The following is a 20,065-nucleotide window of genomic DNA, read 5'->3' as shown; positions in this document are numbered from 1 at the left end:
ATTGCAATGTGTCTAAAAAGGTTTATTCTTAGTATACATAAAAAGTTTAAAGGTGACAGAGGAAGGTGTCAGCTGCAGATTTCTGGAGGGTCAACTCAGAGTAACTCCTGGTCTGTGGGACAGTGCTGTGGTGATAAACACACCAAAGCCTCTGATGACCCAAGAGATGATCATGATGACTCACTTAAAGTAAAATGAAACCTCTGAAGAAATAAGATGTATACGGTCTTCATGTAGGAGATAAACCAAGTCTGACCTTCTGATAGAGTATTTATTTATCTATCTATCTACATTCGCTACTTTCCAGTTGGTTTTACTGCAATTCCTCCACAATCTCAGGATCTACATTTTGGTTGCAACAACTTGAGTTGTTGTCAATCATGTAATGACGACTTACTGAGAACAGAAGTCCTCCCACCTGGGACACTGGAGTGACACAAAATGTGCTTTAAAGTGGCAGCTGAGGATTCCCCCAGGTGGATGAATCTTTGAGTGGTGTAAAAATGCTGTACATGTCTCACTCGCTCTGCGGTGTAGATGGCATGATGAGGATGGGTGGTGGGCCAGAGGCCAATGTCCTCTTAGGATCCTGGAACAGTAGAATGGATCATAAAGAAGATGTTTCTATTGGTGTAAATTAGAACAGCCCTTAGGCTGCACTAATTTATCATGGGAGCTGAATCAGGCTTATGATGATCCTGGGATTATGGTGGATAGAGAGGTGTCATTACACCATCTTTGCTTCCTTATACTTCAGGTGTGCCAACCTCCGCTCTAGAAAACCTGAGGATTGAGTGTATATATTGTCCAGGCCCCGCTGTGACAGTATATAGGCACTTCACAAACACAGAGATAGACATGGCCGTGCCCAAAGAGTTTCCAAAGCCTTCCTCTGTCGTGTCTGATCATGGGCCAGTGGTATAAATCAGAGTAATATGAAGAATTATCTTAAATTTCACTACAAGATACCTGCTTTAAATTGCTCAAAATTGTTTGCGGTACATCTCCAAAACCTAATAAAAGCTCACTGAAAAACAGAGATGTGTCCTGGTCACTAAACACATTTCTCTCAAGCAAAGCTTCTTTTGCCTCTCAGTCACACACGCAGACACATACAGATGCTTTCATTAGCATCAGCATCATCTGAGTAGTTTGCTTTTTTCCTTCTAGCTTCTCATACTGAGCCCTAATCTATGTTCTGTGGTGGAGAGAGCAGAAGGAAGGCATGTTAGTCCAGCAACAGCAGAGCAGGTTGTCGGCTGGACAGAGGAGAAAATGGGAGTAAAGAAATGGAGGTGAAATTGGGGAGTGCAAGCAAGGGGAAAAGGGAAAAAATGTAGTAAGACATGCCCCTAACATCACCATTTTCCTTGTATGTTGCTTGTCTATCGGTGGTTGTATGCCTTGCCTATTTAGACTGTAAGCTCTTCCGGATAGGGACTGTGTCATCAGCTGTGTTTGTACAGTGCCTAGCACACTTTAGTCACCAGCATAACAAAATAAAATTATTATTATTAATTATTATTATTATTATTATAGTATCAACACTCAGTAATACCTATTGGTAGTAACTTTTTTAAAAGAAACAAGAATTCAATATTATTCAATAGCGTTTACCCTGCATTCAAGGACATTTGCAAGAGGGACATGAAAACTTTTAACATTGACACTGCAGCAAGCAACAGGATACACTGGAGGGCTGCATTGCAGAAGACAAAGAGGCTGAAGGAAGGTGGTTGAGAGAGAGGAAATGAAGAGAGCAAAGAGGAAAGTGCAGTAGGCCTCAAGTGCTAGTAGTGTGCTGGCTTCATCCTCTGGCCCTTCACCTTACGCCTGCATTATCTGTGGCAAAGGCTGTCACTCAGGAATTTGAGAGAGAACACGGGTGAGGTAATATCTTTTATTGGACCAACTTCTGTTGCTGAAAGAGACAAGCTTTTGAGCCACACAGAGCTCTTCTTCAGGTCTGCAAGATGAACTGGACTTTTTAGCCACTCATGAATGACACACAGTAACTGAACCGCTTTGGCACTTACACCGTCATCTTTCAAGACGAAAGTCTGCCATTATTATCCTGTAGGACAGGAGATCCCCTGTGGGAAAGGAGGAATTTAAAGGCTCTACTTATAACCAAAGGATTGAACTTCTGCCTCAACTCTGAATTTCCTTGCCTTTCTGAGTTTGTCAGACCACTAAATGTGATTTGAATATTATATGTTTAGTTTCCTATTGATTTAGTCTTTCATAGTTTAAGAGAGACAAGAAAATAAAGAAGGGAAGAAACATTCCTCTGAGAGGTGAGAGAATTAAATGATACCACTTATCATGTGCAGCACACACATGCTTAAGAGATTATGTTCAATAGGTTATATTTGCTATGTGTTGGTATGCACCCTACATTTTGTTCTTTACTCCAATAGATTGGATAGATGAAATAGATTATCTTGGAATGAGCATAAAGGACTGTAGAACAACTTAATTGCTTTTTATAAAATTGGTGAAGCACATTAGCTTTGCATACTGTGCCATGGTTTACTTGTGAATTATGCTGATATTTAATTGAACTGTAATTAAATTACTTTACCACAAATAGTTTTGTTCAACTTTTGAGACAAACTTTTGTTCAATCAGTTTTGTTTGGCTCAGTCTTCTTGTACAGATTTTTTTTTTGGGGGGGGGGGAGGGAAGCAGAGGGAGAAGGAGGGTTAAGCAAGAGGGTTTGCAGATGCAACTCAGATATGAAAACCATCTGATGTGGCAAAAGTTAGATACAAATAAATCAAATGTTTAGTTTTTTTCAAGACACAAGTGCAACATAACCTTTTCCCAGTTTTGTCAGTAGTGACAGGTTTTCCCCCTATACAGCTTTCTCCTTTGGGTCAAATTCTGCTCTCCTTTTCACCTGTGCAACCCCCTTAATGCCAGTAGGGTTGCACAGAGGTAAGGATCTGATCCAAATCTGACTGAAGTCAGTGGGCATCTTTTGCTATCTTTGAACATCAGATCATACCCTAATTGAGAAGTGAATTTCCACTGTGTCTACTTTTTGGAACACAAAAGATTATATATAAAGTGTGTGTGTATTTCTAAATATACACATCATGCACAGAACTGAGCATGCAAAAATGGAAGTCAAGTTGAAGCCTGGATAAAAATTGGGCCCTAAATATTATAACACAGGTTAGTTGATTTCTATTACATATTCAAGGGAAATATCAGACTTCACCAAGGTGTGCAATAGAATCATCTGATGTGCAGAATATGATCAGTGCTGTGTGATGGTACTTAAAAATGTTTACTTCTTTTGCTGATACTTGTTATGTACATTTAAGGATGTTTTAGAGATATCAACAGAGGAGATGAGAGACATTAATCTTATAACTAACTGTGTGCTTGTGTTTAATTTATATGATTTTATTATTTAGTATCTATGTCAATAACTTAATTTGCCTGCAAATCATTTTCTCATACAATTTTAATGAAAGAGGCTATAGAGAAATTCATCAAATTATTGAAATTAGAGCTGGGAAAGGCCCATTTTATCATCTATTCCATCCTCTAGTAGTTTAAAATAGATTCCACCACTTCCCTAAAGAGATTGTTCCAGCATGAGAGGTAGCATGCTCGTCTAGAAAGAATAGGGCACTACACTGGGAAGCAGGAGACCTATGGACAGATCCTCAGCTGATATACATTGTCATAGCCGAGGATCTGCCCCTACATTCTATTGCTACCTCTGCCACTAACCTTATGTGTGACCTTAGACTACCTCAGCTCTCTGTACCCTTGTTTACTCTCCAGTCTCTGGCTGTTTTGTCTATTTAGGCTGAAAACTATTTGAGGCAGGGACCATCTTATTATGTGTCTGTGTAGTACTTTGTATGTTGGGGCTTCTAGGCATGAATCTGATACATATAATACTAAAACTCACTTTCCAGAAACCTCTCCTGATATTTAGTCTACATTTTCTTTTGTAATTTAACTTTATGTACCCTCTCAGTTATCACTTTAGCTTCATTTTGTGTTTAGGATTATTTTACTTCACATATAATTACTGATGTTTTTGCCAAGAGAAATCTAACTTTCTTATTTCCCGTCTGTATTCCTAATCTTTCATGGTCCTTTTGCAATATTTCGGTGTCCTGCCAACACGTGCCACCACAAATATCATTAATGTATACGTAAATTACACAACTAGAGCTGGGTAAAGCCCTTACTTAAGGCATGTGATTTGGGATGCTCATGCTAAAAGAACATACAGGCTACATTCTGTTTTAACCCTACTATGTTCCTAATAAAGGATCATCTTGTTCCCTCTACCTCTGCAGATGTAGTAACAGGAAAAGCAATTTGATCCCGGGCCTGGGGGCACAGACAGGGGAGGCACTTTTATTACAAAAAGACAAAAATCTCAGAACAACCAAAAGGTTAATTGAAAGTGGAAGGAGTAGAAGGGAAAGTTAAAAGAAAAGGCTTTAACAAACTAAGGAAAATCATCACAAAGCAAACGATATGTCCTTACACAGAGGGAGGGGGGAGAGGAGAGGGAGAGAAACTATAACCATTCTTTCTTAAGAGTGTAAGAGGGGTTTTCCCCTTTCACTCATAGTCGTAGCAGGGACTCAGCCACCAAAAGCAGTGAATGCCAGAGTTGTTCATGCAGAGGCCTTCTACCTCTACATTGCCTGCCAGTCACTGCGCTGCCCCCTGCGGCAGTATGACTGCCTCCGGAGCTGTGTAGTCTGGGGTTCACCGTTGCGAACCAGTGCCCATGGAATTCTCTCTGGGGAGGCATTTTACAGTCATTGCTGGGCAGCCAATTCCAATGAGAGTCCTCGTATCCCACTAGGGTTGCCAACTCTGACTAAAGATATTCCGGAAGATTTTTTTCCCCAACATGGCAATGTCAATTTCTTAAAATATCCTATTAAAATCTCCTGGATTGCTTTCAATGCCGATTCTGGGAGATTCCAGGCCAATCCTGGAGGGTTGGCAACCCTATATCCCACTGCTGTGCCTCCAGCCCTACCCTCTTTCTACCCCCAAAGTCCGATCCTCATGGAGGGGCTTCTGCCAAGGCAGGGAAAGGAGCACTTCCATTGCCCTGATTTGCAGTTGGAAGCTACTTTGTGCTTTCTCTCTTTTAAGGCTTCACAGGCACAGCTTATGCCAAGCCTCACACTCCATTCTCTTTGCTGCTGACTGAGAAAACAACTGTAATGGGATACAACCTCATCAGGCATTTGAAAACGATGTCCATTTATCATAGATCTCTTCCTTTTTTGTCCATTCTTTTCAGCTCTCCAACCCTCCTTCTGACCTTTCAGGCAAATTCCTGAATATACTTCAGAAAATGTGTGTTAAAAGAAAACATTCACTTTAGTGAACTTGTCTTGCAGATACAATTATGTGGCTATAGTTGTGATCTATCTGCATGGGGCTTTCCCATTATTATTAATATACACATGAATCCCTAGGTCCTGAGATCAAGATATACCACACAGGACAAATTTACATTACAAGAAATCAATGGAGTTGTGCCTAATTATGGCACCAGTGAAACTGACCCTATGTCTCCATTTCCAAACACTGTCACCAGCCAACTGAAAGGGCTCTGACTGAATAATAAAACAGGACAAAAAGGGACCAGGATTTTTTTTTAAATGAATTCTATGCTAAGGACTTCGTGTGATGGAGAATCCACACATTCCTAGGTAAGTTATTCCAATGGTTAATTAATTTTGTTATTAAAAGTTTGCACCTTATTTCTAGTCTGAACATGTGTAATGTCAACTTCTAGTCATTGGACCTTTTTATGCCTTTGTCAACTAGATTAAAAGGCCCTCTATTATTTAGAAGAAAGAAAGAAAAAGAAAGAAAAATCCCTTTATTAACTTGCAGAATAACTGGAAAAATGAAAAAAAAAGTTGTTCACAGTTACCATGCAAGGAAATCGGCTTTTCACTAAAACTCATAATCCACTGAGGATATGTAGCTTGATGACACCATAACCAATTGTGCTCAGTGATATCTGGTGACAGCTTAACAAGGATGCCAATCAGGAAAGCACTCAGAAAACCTCTTTGCTGAAAGAGGTTTTTCCTGTGAAGCTGTATGTTAACACTATAGCTAACATGTATTAAAAGAAAATGGAAGTGAAAAGAATCACTTTAAATACTTATTCTAACATTTTTTTCTTTGAACTGTTTTGTGCTCCTTGGCATTTCAATTAAGAAAGCATAAATCCATAGATTATATAAAACCAGAATGGACCACTGCAATCATTTTGTGTGATGTCCTGTACAACACGTCATAGGATGTCCCTGAATTAATTCCTGTTTGAAATAGAGCATATCTTTTAGAAAAGCATCTAATCTTGCTTTACAAATTTCCAGGTATGGAGAATTTACCACAACTTTTGCTAAGTTGTTGCAATGGGTAATTACCCTCACTGTTATATAATTTTACCTTATTTCTACTTAGAATTTGTTTAGCTTTAACCTCAAGCCATTAGATCTTGTTATACCTTTGTCTGCTAATTGAAGAGCCCTTGATTATCAGATTTCTATTCCCCATGTAGGTATTTACAGACTGTGATCAAGTCAGCACTTCACTGTAAGGCATGTTTTCCAATCCTTAATCATTCTTGTGGCTCTTCTCTGTGCCCTCTCCAATTTATCAACATCCTTATTCAATTGTGGACACCAGAACTGGACACAGTATTCCAGTGGCCAGATACAGTGTCCTAATATAACCTTTCTATTCCTACTCAATAGTCCCCTGTTTATACATCCAAGGATTGCATTAGCCCTTCTGGCCACGATGTCGCACTGGGAGCTCATGTTCAGCTGATTGTCCACCATGATCCCCAGGTTCTTTTTAGAGGCCTGCATTCTTTGTTCCTAGATGTATAACTTAACATTTGGCCATATTAAAAGGTATATTATTTGTTTGCGCCCAGCTCACCAAATGATTGAGGTTGCTCAGTATCAGTGACCTGTCCTCTTCATTATTAACCACTCCCTCAATCTTTGTGTCCTCTGCAAACTTTATCAGTAATGTTTTCTACCAGGTCATTGATAAACATGTTAAATAGTGTAGGGCCAAGGAGTAATCCCTGTGGGACCACAGTAGAAACACACTAACTCAGTGATAATGCCCTGTTTACATTTACATTTTGAGACCTATCAGAGTTAGCCAGTTTTTAATCCATTAAATGTGAACCATGTTGATTTTGATTAAAAACTGGAATGATACAAAATATCATGTGGCACCAAATCAAATGTCTTACAAAAATCTAAGTATATTCCATCAACTCTATAAACTTTGCCAACCAAACTTGCAATCTCATTAAAAAAAGATATCAAATTAGTATGACAGGATCTATTTAAAAAAAAATACTGAGTGGTGTCATTTATATTCTTCTTCTTTAATTCTTTATTAATTAAGTCCCTAATCAGTTGTTCCATTATTTTGGCTGGGATCAATGTCAAGCTGACAGGCCTATAATTATCCAGGTTTACCCTTTTTAAATATTAACACAATATTAGCTTTCTTCCAGTCCTCTGGAATTTCCACAGTGTTCCATGACTTATAAAAATCATCATTAATGATTGAGCGAGCTCCTCAACCAGTTCTTTTAAAACTCTTGGATGCAAGTTATCTGGACCTGCTGATTTTAAAATGTCTATCTACAGTAGTTGTTGTTTATCATCATCCTTAGATACCATTAGCATGGAAAGTATTCCATCATCATAATATAACTATATCTGGCTTTTTCCTAACAAAACAGAAATTTGTATTGAACTCTTCTGCTTTTTCTGCATTATTATTGACAGTTTTACCATATCCATCTAGTAATATGCCAATACCATTGTTAGTGTTACTTTTGTTCCTAATATACTTGAAAAAAATCCTTCTTATTACCCATAACTCTGCGGCCACTGATTTCTTCTTGTGTCCTTTTGTTTCCCTTATCAATTTTCTACCATTCTTAGTCTCTACTTTATATTCATCGCTATCAACTTCCCCTTTTGTTTCCATTTGTTACAAATGGTCAAACTTTGAGGTGCTTTTCTAATATACAAGTCTTGAAAACGTGGCTGACTGCAAGGTAGAAGATTTTAGGTGTTCTTTTGGAAATGTTAAGAAAACTCTTTTTAACAAACCATATGGTTAAATGCCAGAAAGAGAAACTCACCAGCGTGCCAGAGAAATGTGCAAATAACATTTAAGCTTAATGCAGTGAACTCCACTGAAGATGAAAAAATGTTGGGACCTACATTATTTCTTCAAATGTCAATAAACTTCCATTCCTACGGAGATATGGCTTTCCGATAGTATAATGGAACTTTGGTTTTACTGTTATCTGCCTGAAGTGATCTTTCAGCTATGTGGAGCAAATATTGCTTTCCAAAAGTCAATTTTCATGTGTGGTGATGCTTTGCTTATATTGATCGGTAGGGATTTTGCTTCTCAGATTGGAAATTTATATTTTCATTGTTTTCCAAGATAGGAAAGAATATCACATCACATTTTTAATAAATTAAATAAATAAATTAATGGAGATATCCCATCTCCTAGAACTGGAAGGGACCTTGAAAAGTCATCGAGTCCAGCCCCCTGCCTTCACTAGCAGCACCAAGTACTGATTTTGCCCCAGTTCCCTAAGTGGCCCCCTCAAGGATTGAGCTCACAACCCTGGGTTTAGGAGGCCAATGCTCAAACCACTGAGCTATCTCCCCCACAATGCTTCTTGATTGCAGGTTAAGAATGTTACCAATGTATGAAGGTTTATTAGAGAGACAGATAATCTGATAATCCTGCCTTTGAAATTAAATACCTGAATGCTCAAGATGCTCATTCTCTTATTAATCTGTTACATATGATGAAATTCACCACTAATCAGAGGGCCAGCATAATACACCACTTAAAATCCTGTTTAAGCCACCAGAGTAAGATTTAATTGGAAATTAATTACTGCATAGGCCTTGTGCAGGCCCTTCGCATCACAGGTTGAATGAAGCCTGGCTCCACTGAAATGACCTGGAGTTTTGTCACTAAATTCAATGGGGCCAGTATTACACTCATTACTATGATTCTCTGACCACAACCTTCCGTCTCTTTATTATGGCCCACATTCCAATTCGAACTTCACTTGTGGTAACCACAGAATCTTCAGCCTTTAGATCTTGGTATAAGAACTGACCTGAAGATACAATTAAATTGTTCTTTAGTGACTTTATGGAATAAACCCCTTCCTCATTACTTAAAAGGACATCATTAATCAATTAGAATCAAAACATTCTCCCCCCCCCCCCCCCCCCCATATCATGGCTATTAGCCTTGATCCTTGAGAAAGAAAACGTCAAAGAAAAGAAAAGCATCCATTATACATCCTTACAGGGAAAGTCCTACCGCTACCTTTCATGCTGTCTGCCTCTCATTTCCACTCAGCCCATGGTTAGACATAGAGATGTGAAGAGAACTATAGCAGTACTCTCACTTGTATTCTAACGAAATGATCCTGTGAGGCACAGCTTGGCATCTCCTCTAATACACTAAGTTTCCTCAACTTCCATTGAAGTCAATGGGAGTTAAAAGCACTCAATAACTGGCAGGAGTTGCTCAGCACTTTTCAGCATTGATTCCTACATGCCTTCTCCTGAATCAGGAACATGTGTTTAGCATGAATAATGTCACTGAATCCATGTTTCTTTCTTACTACAGAATATATCGACTAGCCCCATTACCCCATCCCTCAGGATGATCTGATGAGTTTGGCCCAAGTCAAGATTATTTTGAGGATAAAACACAAAACTGGGATCCAAATTTTTGTTTCAAATGGTCTCAAAGAGTTGTTGAAGCATCAGTATATTATACTATTTCATTAGACACCAGGGTGGAAGGTTATAGATATTTCACCTTTTGCAATGTAGGTGTGAATAGTTCAGAGTGTGTAAGCACGTGGGTCAGTCACATCTTACTTGCTTTACTCATGCAAGTAAACTCCTTGACTTAGGTGAATAAAATGAGGAGTATTTAGAGCTTAAATATATATATACATTGTAGCTTTTTGTTTAAGGTTATCTTGGTGCCCAGTGCTAAGGAAAACAAATGGTATGCACAGTCTAAGAAAATGCACAGTCTAAAGAAAGAAGACATCACTAGAATTCTATGGAAGCCTATCTGACTATCCCAATGAAAAGTAGGAGAATGACTCTTCTCAATCCCACTTCTGCTTCCTTTATGAACTAAATCTGCTGCAAGGCTGTAAGAGACCAGCAGTCAGGAGGGAGAAAAACAATCTAGTTACTGACCCAGAGTGCCCCTGTGCACATCTTGTTGTGTTATACTTTAAGATGTAATTAGAATTCTTTCAATTCCTGATTTCACAGCCCCAGGAGAAGCATTTCCCTTCTTGACACTGTCAGCATTTTGAGAGGACAGACACGTATACAGCAAATCCAGTCATCTCAGTCCAGGTCTGTGTCACGTCTACCTTGTTGCCTTGACTAACCACCTGCTGCTACATTTTTCTCATTTTCAAATAAACATGTTTCTTCTGATACTCCACAAAATCTAGCACCAAAGCTGGAGATAGCAAAGCAACCAAGTGAAGTGTGAAAATCTTAATATACTTTACAAATACGTGTTGAAAGGCAATGTAACAAGTGTTATAAAAGAACACAAAAAAGAATGTGAAAAGAGGGTCAGATTATATAATCTCTGCTCCATAACTCACTAGAGCTATATAACTAGGAAGGGGTGAAGTGGGTGGAGGAATACAATAAAGTCTAATTCCAATTTTCCGCTATCCCTATAGACTGAACTGTTCCAAAACATTTTTCCTTTGGATACATCCCTTTGACTTACTCATCCAACTCTGAAAGTGAACATATGAACATGTGAACTATGAAAGTGAACATAGTCCCTTTTTCTAAACAACTATCCAAACTGGTCCCTGTTTTCCCTTACTATCCTGAGATTATACATGTCTGTAAAAGCAGATACTGAATGATTTATCAGAGATGTTAGAAAGAGGAGCTGATTAATTAAGGTCTGTATTAGTTCATCAGTATCAATGGATAAAATCCATGCCTGTGACCCATTTAAAATCAACAGTATAGATGCTTCACAGAAAGGTGGAAGAAACCCACCTGAGGCAGCTAGGATATAATTCCCAGCAAGGTCTCATCCTTAATCCTCAATTCCTAATAGTTATAGACTGATTTAAATCCTGAAGTATAAGGTTTATCTTATGCCTTCCATATTCTTTGTTTGCCTTAACTGTTACAACTCTGGATATTCTTATTATTTATATAAATGTCCAATTCTTTTGTGAATCTCACTAAATTCTTGGCCTTGGTGACATCATATAGGTTATAAAACCAGAAGGGACTATTACGATCATCTAGAACACAGGCCATAGGATTTCCCTGAATTAATTCCTATTTGAACTAGAACAAATGTTAGAAAAACATTGAATCTTATCTTTAAAATTGCCAGTGAGGGTAAATCCACCACAGCCCTTGGTAAATTGTGCCAATGGTTAATTACCCTCGCTGTTAATAATTTGTGTCTTTTTTCTAATCTGAATTTGTTAACTTCAACTTCCAATAATTGGACCTTATTATACCTTTGTCTGCTAACTTGAAGAGCCCTCTATTATCAAATTTCTGTTTCCCATCCCTGTGTAAATACTTACAGACTGTGTCAATTCAAAACAGATTGAGCTCCTTGAGTTCATCACTACAAGACATGTTTTCTAATTCTTTAATCATTCTTGTGGCTCTTCTCTGAACCTTCTGCAATTAAGCAACATCCTTCTTGAATTCTGGAACTAGAATCGGGCAAACTATTCCAGCAGCGATCTGTGGAAATGTGGCAAAGAGTAACCCAGTCTAATTATGCATTGAGTTAAAAAATATTCCTTTTATCAGTTTTGAATTTGCTACCTTTCAATTTCTTGTTATGTTGTGAAATGGAGAACAGAAGCTCCTGATCTTCCTTCTCATTATTTTATATATTATCATGCCCAGTCTTATCCATTTCCTTTCTAAACTGTCATAGCACCATAACTTTTACAGTAATGTCACTGCAACTTTAAAACTCCGAATTTTTGGCTTCCAAGAATAGCACTTTTATTCCGAAGGATCACAAAAATGCTTTACAAATAATATCAGATGGACAAATAAATAGATATTAATCACATCATCAATTATAATGCAACACCCTCTAGGGCAAAATATGGCAGGGCCACCCAGAGGATTCAGGGGGCCTGGGGCAAAGCAATTTCGGGGGCCCCTTCCATAAAAAAAATTGCAATACTATATTCTCGTGGGGCCCCTGTAGGGACCGGGGCAAATTGTCCCACTTGCTTCCCCTCTCCCCCCCCCCACGGGTGGCCCTGGGAAAAATAAACCTTCCGCATCTCGGCACAAACCCAGTTTTGAGAAAACTTCTTTACAAGGTATCACTGGTTCTCAGCATCAGCTAGTGCTAAAAGGCACTAAAGCTCATTGAAAGGGTTGGACAAATATTTTCCGTCAAAACTTTTTTTGGATCGAAAACTAGGGGTTTTTAAAAAGGAGAAAAAAAATCACAGACAATGTCTGCTTTCCTTCAAAATCTGTTGTGTTTTTTTTTAATTGAAAAGCTGAAATTAGTCTGCCAAAACCTGAATATGGTTTGGGGTTTCAGAAGTGTGTGGCCAAATATTTGCTGCTTGCTGTGTTCGATTGTTTAAACAAACAATAAAAAAATTCTGGTAAAAAAAATCCAAAACTTTTGAACCGCCTCAGCTTGTGACCAAACGCCTGAGACCATCCAGTCAGAGATTTTTCCAGGTTTCTGATACTCTGCTGGCTTCCTTGACTCATATCTGTTTCCATAACTTTGGGTTCATTTAGGTTAGAACATAACAACAGCCATACTGGGTCAAACCAAAGGTCCATCCAGCCCAGTATCCTGTCTACCGACAATGGCCAATGCCAGGTGTCCCAGAGGGAGTGAACCTAACAGGTAATGATCAAGTGATCTCTCTCCTGCCATCCATTTCCACCCTCTGACAAACAGAGGCTAGGGACACTATTCGTTACCCATCCTGGCTAATACCCATTAATGGACTTAACCTCCATGCATTTATCTGTTTCCTAGAGACTGGCTCCATGGGGTCCCTCACAAACTGGAGACGGTTACTGTGGGTTTGTCTTTAGTATAGCTTATGTACATACTCCACGAACTGAGCATTTGAGCTTGTTCCAGAATCTGGGATGAGCCTATGTTGTGAAAACTGAAATGCTCAAAATAGCACATGCATGTGAATGGACACAGGGTACTAAAATTAAATTAACCCAGGGGTTCTCAAACTGGGGGTCGGGACCCCTCAGGGGGTCACGAGGTTATTACTGGGGGTCACGAGCTGTCAGCCTCCACCTCAAACCCCGCTCTGCCTCCAGCATTTATAATAGTGTTAAATATATAAAAAAGTGTTTTCAATTCATAAGGGGGGAGCGGGGTCGCACTCAGAGGTTTGCTATGTGAAAGGGGTCACCAGTACAAAAGTTTGAGAACCACTGAATTAACCCCTCTGAAGCCTCAGGGAATGCAGGGGAGGGGGGGGGTCTCCCTTGGTAAGGTTGGGAAGGAGGTAGATGGTGTATGATAGTACTCTTCTCATGTGATCCCTCCCCCAGTGGCTATTTTTAAATGAAGCTACTCTCCCCTGACATGAATCTCCCTATGGCACTGAAATTAAATATAGACTATAATTTGGCATTTGAGAAGTGAAAGGGACGGCAGCCCTAATGGAAAAGCTAACAGCTCGGCTCTTCTGCAAGCCTCAAACTGCTGAATGAGCTTTAGGGTAGGGAAGGCTGTGCCTCCCAAACAGCCTGACCCTACCTCCTATACGACCCCTACCCTGTCCCCCAACTGTCCGCCCCCCTCAGAATCCCCAACCCATCCTGCTCCTTGCCCCCTTACCGTCCCTCAGAGACCCACCACCACCCCAGGACCCCACCCCTGCTCTCTGTCCCCTGACTGCTGACCCCATCCACCCCCCGCTGAGTCCTGAGAGACCCCCAGAATGCCCACGATCCAACCCCACCATTCCCTGTCCCCTGACCGCCTCCCCCAACCTCTGCCCCCTCCCTGTCCCCTGCTCCTTATCCAACCCCCCTGTCCCCGGCCTCTTCCCCCCGGCTCCCACCTCACAGGGAGCCTCATCGCGTCACATCCAGGAGCGTCCCTGAATAGCGGGGCAGCGTGGCTCTGGCGGGGCCTGAGCTCCTCCCCGCTCAGAGCCGCGTGGTAAGGGGGCGGGGATGCGAGCTCCAGCGGGGCCTGAGCTCCCTCTACTCGGCCTGGAGCTCACAGTCCTGCCCCCTTACCACACAGCTCTGAGCGGGGAGGAACTCAGGCCCCGCCGAGACACGTTGCAGCTGTTCAGGGACGCTCCTGGATGCGCTGAGGCTCCTGGAGAGGGGCGGAGGCAGGGTCGGGCCGGGGCGGAGGCAGGGCAGGAGCCTCAGCTGTTCTCTTGGGGGCCCCTGTGGAGCCTGGGGCCTGGGGCAAATTGCCCCACTTGCCCCCCCTCTGGGCGGCCCTGAAATATGGCAGCTATTTAACAGCACCTAGGAGCACTACAAAACAATTTACGACTGGAAATGATAAAACCACATTCCACTAAAACTACTTGAGAATTTAGCAAGGTAGAATGAAGTTAATAACTCTCTTTTCTTAGTTTAATCTCTGTGTTATTTAGGGATAGTGGAGCTTGTGCAATGCTTCAAACTAGGACACATAAAATGTCTGCCTATATGTTACAGATGTTCTTTAATGACCATCTTTACATTACATTAAATCTTTTTGTACCAATATGTATAGCACAATCAGCTACTGGGAATGAAGCTGTCATGTTGTTTTAATATTCACCAGAGCTGAGTTATACCAGTACCAGCAAAAATAACAGTTTACATTCTAATAGTGTCATACTTCACTTTTCTGTGTATGAAAGTAAAAATAAATGACGAAACGGGTGGAAAATTGCACTTACCAAATACATTTAACATACTACATTATTTTTTATAATACACTGTTGCAGAATAATTTCCTCTCAAATGTGACACCAAATAAAATATCACTGTGTGGCATTCTATAAGGAAAAGTAGGAGTTCATTTTATCGGCTTCATATTTCCTTAGGGTATTTCCACTGTGAAAAGCCTACTTTGAAATGGGATCTTTCTCTTCCTCACAAGTTCTGATGGAAACAGTAAATCAGTTTTACAGAAGTGTAAGTTGAATTCCCAAACGCCTTGGAGTCAGCTTAGGATATGCTCCAGGGCACAATAGCATATTTTTAAAAAGTTCTTAAAATACTGATTGTGGCAGGCATCCAACGGTAAATACCACACACACTCTCTCCAAAAATGCCAACACAATCTGAGCTCATTAAATAATAGGAAGGAAATAACAAAATGCAAAGGTAGAATGAGCATTGACAACAAAGCAAAGATTTAGACCCAATGTCCATACTGAATGGAGACATTTTATATTTCACATAACTGTGGAACTATTATTTCAAAATATTTACGCTTAAACCAGTCAGGGCCAGATTCTGATTGCTTACTTATTGTGATGGCACCATTAGCCCATTGATGTCAGTTTTGATACCTTTATTCTTTCTTGACTACTTTTGGACTAGGGTACTACTTGACATGAATAACGCTATCCAAATTTGACCATCAATTAATTTGAAGGAATAAGGTTTCTTCTCAGTGGTTTGTGGGTTTTATTTGATAGGCTGGTTTTCCTAAATGTATTTTCATCACAACTATGGAAAATTATTAATAAACAAGGTCATTTGGACCACATTTGTTAAGTACCGTTAGTCTGTGGGCTAAGTATATGTCTTCTGCCAGGATCTGTACTGATGATTTTAAATGACCTGTCTTTGGTTTCTTACTATGGAAACATAGGCATACTTTGACTTCTATATTTCAGGGGGCAGCTCCAGTCAGGCCAAAGGGGCTGCGTGTGTGTTTGGGGGAAACAAATTCCATGCCTGCCCCCCACAGGGGCATCATTTCAGATTGGGGAGTGGCACAATTTTACCGTGATTCCAGGGGCTACTTAGGCAACTGAAAATTCTAGTGTTTTTGCAGATAATAACTTAGAAATATCTGACAGGAGCATTGTATCTAATTCCTATATCAAGAAAGAAAATTAAATAAATATTAGACCCACTCAGCTCTAATACTAACATGTTCTGACATCTTGTTGCAATAGCGTAACCAGACAGCAAGTGTGAAAAATCAGAACAAGGGGAGGGGGATAATAGGCACCTATATAAGAAAAAGCCCCAAATATTGTGACTGTCCCTATAACATCAGTACATCTGATCACCGTATGTGGCAAGTCACTTATGGGACACTGCTTCGGTTTAAAATTGTAATGTATATTCTTACTTAGATACTCTTACTGAAGTCAGAAGGGACCATCGTGATCATCTTGTTTGACGTCCTGCACATTGCAGGCCACAGAACTTCACCCATCCACTCCTGTAATGGACTGCTAACTGCTGGCTGTGTTACTGAAGTCCTCAAAGCATGGTTTGAAGACTTCAAGTTTCAGAGAATTCACTATTTACACTAGTTTCAACCTGCAAGTGAACCTATGCCCCATGCTTCAGAAGAAGGTGAAAAATTCCCACAGCCTCTGCCAATCTAACACATGGGAAAATTCCTTCCTGACCCCAAATATGATCAGTTAGACCCTGAAATGTGAGCAAGACCCACCAGGCAGACACCTGGGAAAGAATTATCTTTAGTAACTTAGAGCCCTCCCCATCTAATGTCCCGTCTCCAGTCATTGGGGATTTTTGCTACAGGCAGTCATTAATAGGCCACACACCATTGTAGGCAGTCCTGTCATACGATGTCCTCCATAAACTTATCAAGCTCGGTCTTGAAGCCAGTTAGGTTTTTTGCCCCAACTGCTCCCATAGGGAGGCTGCTGCAGAACTTCACTCCTCTGATGGTTAGAAACCTTTGCCTAATTTCAAGCCTAAACTTGTTGATGGCCAGTTTATATGTATTTGTTCTGGGGTCCACATTGATGCTTAACTTAAATAACTCTTCTCCCTCCTGGTATCTATCCCTCTGATGTATTTATACAGAGCAATCATATCTCCTCTCAGTCTCCTATTGGTTAGACTAAACAAGCCAAGCTCTTTGAGTCTATTTTCAGAAGATAGGTTTTCCATTCCTCACATCATCCTAGTAGCCCTTCTCTGCACCTGTTCCAATATGTATTCATCTTCCTTAAACATGGGATACCAGAACTGCACACAGTATTCCAGATGAGGTCTCACGAGTGCCTTCTATAATTTTACTAACACTTCCCTGTTTTTACTGGAAATACCATGCCTGATGCACCCCAGGACCGCATTAGCCTTTTCACGGCTGCATCACATTGATGGCTCATAGTCATCCTGTGATCAAACAATACCCCCAGCTCTTTCTCCTCCACTGTTACTTCCAACTGATAAATCCCAGGCTTATAGTAAAAATTCTTGTTGTTAATCCCTAAATGCATGATCTTGCACTTTGCACTATTAAATATCATCCCATTTCTATTACTCCAGTTTACAAGGTCATGCAGATCTTCTTGTATGATATTCTGGTTCTCCTACGTATTGGCAATTCCTCCCAACTTTGTGTCATCTGCAAATTTTATTAGCACACTCCCCCCGAAAGACAAAAGTTTTGCCATGACAAGTGCCAGTGTGAACTGCGCGTTGTCAGCAGGAGCACTCTCCTGCTGATAACACAAATGCCTCGCATTGGGGGGTAGAAGTTTTTTGTTGGCAGGAGAGCCAACAAACAGTGGCTACACTGCACAACTTTTAGCGGCAGGGCTGTGGCGTGTAGACATAGCCTAACTAATAATTTCTCATGCGGAACTGTGTCAAATGCCGTACTGACATCCAGGTAGATTAGATCTACTTAATTTCCTTTGTCTAAAAAATCAGTTATCTTCTCAAAGAAAGATTTTAGTAACTTTGTTACCACCTCTTGAATACAACAACAGAAACATCTAGAAAAATCTACAATAACTTTCTATCATTTAGGCTACTTACTTTTTGCAGTTCACCAAGCTTGGAACAGATCATTTAACTTTAGACAACATTCTAATAGCCCTTTCTCATCCTAATCACCTGTTAATCGCTCTGTTGATAAACAAAATGCTGAATACCCTGCCTCAGGTGAGCAAACTCCTGTTTCCTCTGCAGAACGCATTGCACGGCACACTCAGGCTGCCTTCCCCTGAGGCTTGCAGTTTGGGGTGCAATGCCCTCCCTTGCCCCCCTCAAACTCTGCCTATGTATGGAAACTAGGATACTGGGTATGTGTTATATCCTCCTTACTGTTTAATAAAATGTTACCTTCTCTATGGTCCACTCAGGACATTTTGGAAATGGATTTCACTGGACAGTAAAGATGCATTCATATCAGTGGTTAGCAGACTTCCTAAATACCAGGCTTTTTTTTCACAATTCTCGAGGTAAAACATGGGAGGCCAGATTGTTAGGTTTCAGATTATTCAGAGTGTGTAAGTGAACCACACCATTTGCTGCATTATCTCAACTTCAACCAACTTGAAAATTACACTTTCCTACTTTAGTTGACAAAATAATTGGCCTTGAGAGATATAATTTATACTATGGGTTCAGAAAAAATAAATATAATTATATATTTGCCTTTCACATAAAACAGAATGCATGTGTGTGTGTTCTGAAGAACTGGTAGGTTGTACTAGACTTCTAGCCTCTTTGTCACCAGGGTATATTTCTTTTGCTCACTGTTGGCATCTTACTTAAAAGTCATAGACCCCAAATCAAATTTCCACTTGATAACAATGATAAGCATTCACTTTATGTGCCTTTGTGTAAAGAGTTCATGATTTAAAATGGAAAGACTCTAAGAAATTCATGCCCTTAATGTTACCCCTCTTTTTCTCTTATAATAGTACGGCAAGGTTTTCCTGATGGCCCACCCTATTAGCAGGTGGTTGGAACCTTGCATTAAGCTATAGAAGTTCTGCAGACTCATTGTGGCAGAACTCCACCCTTGACATAAGAAAGATAGCATGGGTGGTGCGTAGAATAGGCCAGGGGACGCTCCGCCTCCCCTGGTGCTGCTGTGGCTGTAAGATCCCTGGTTGTGGGGTTTTGGGGGGAAGTTTTTGATTTATTCTGATGCATGCAGGTTCCAGGGTGGCTGAGGAGGTGGTATGTGCTATTCAGCTTCCTGGACTCCAGCAAAGTAGCAAATACTGAGTAGCAAATACTGCCTCCTCAGTCTCCCCGAAACCTGCATGGGGTATAGCAAAAGCTTCTTCCGAACCAGAGACGCTTTTCCCCGGGTGGCTTGGGGTCTTGGGAGGGGAGGTGCATGCGGCTGCAGCTGGTCCAAGACTTCTCTGGCCGGAGGGCGGGGGCACTCGGGGCTCCTCCGCTTGAGGGGTGCCTTGGGGCTCTGGCCATGGGGGGGGAGTGAGGGCAGAAGGGGCAGAGCTGGGGACTAGCCTCCCCGAAGGGAGGCTCTACCCACTGCCCATGGAAGGTAGGGGTGACACCCTTAGGAGAGCCAGCTAGGAGATCTTGGATAAAACTCCTATGGACTGCCAAGTTCCAGGAGGAGATGACACCACACAACAAGAGCTTAGGATCTTCGTTGTCTGATAAGAATATTGTTTATTCACAATCTCTTTGCCTGGTGCCACTTACATTTACCTGTGTCTGGGTACTGAGGGTGAGATAAGAGAAGCATCAGAGGCTTCTGGAAGTTTCTTCTACTTATCTACCTTTCAGTATATGGCAAAAGACACAGACCCAATCTTTTTTACTAAGAAGTTGTACTGGGCTTCTTGTGAAACACTTTACTTCCTTGGAAACATGCCCTGACCCACTTGTCATAACAATGGCATGCATATAGTGTCCCTATCACCAGGTTACTGAAACTCAACCTCTCCACAGAGGTGCAGCACAACCTCAAGACA

At 40.7% G+C, this 20,065-nt stretch overlaps 1 protein-coding gene and 1 long non-coding RNA gene across 3 annotated transcripts in view; one reads left to right on the top strand and one right to left on the bottom strand.

Moving 5' to 3' along the window:
- Positions 1-20,065, bottom strand: part of SLC35F1 (solute carrier family 35 member F1) — a 369,666-nt gene that overhangs the window by 160,830 nt on the left and 188,771 nt on the right. The gene's annotated exons all lie outside the window — the stretch shown is intronic.
- The window catches only part of LOC101946424 (uncharacterized), a 55,606-nt gene continuing 37,229 nt past the window's right edge, over positions 1,689-20,065 (top strand). The window contains exons 1-2 of the long non-coding RNA XR_010599592.1: positions 1,689-2,297; positions 10,398-10,484. This is a non-coding gene — a long non-coding RNA (uncharacterized LOC101946424). The remainder of the gene's footprint in view (positions 2,298-10,397; positions 10,485-20,065) is intronic.

The sequence above is a fragment of the Chrysemys picta genome, chromosome 3 (genome assembly GCF_011386835.1).
Source record: "Chrysemys picta bellii isolate R12L10 chromosome 3, ASM1138683v2, whole genome shotgun sequence".
NCBI classification, from domain to species: Eukaryota; Metazoa; Chordata; order Testudines; family Emydidae; genus Chrysemys; species Chrysemys picta.
This window is presented reverse-complemented; position numbering and strand designations above follow the sequence as displayed.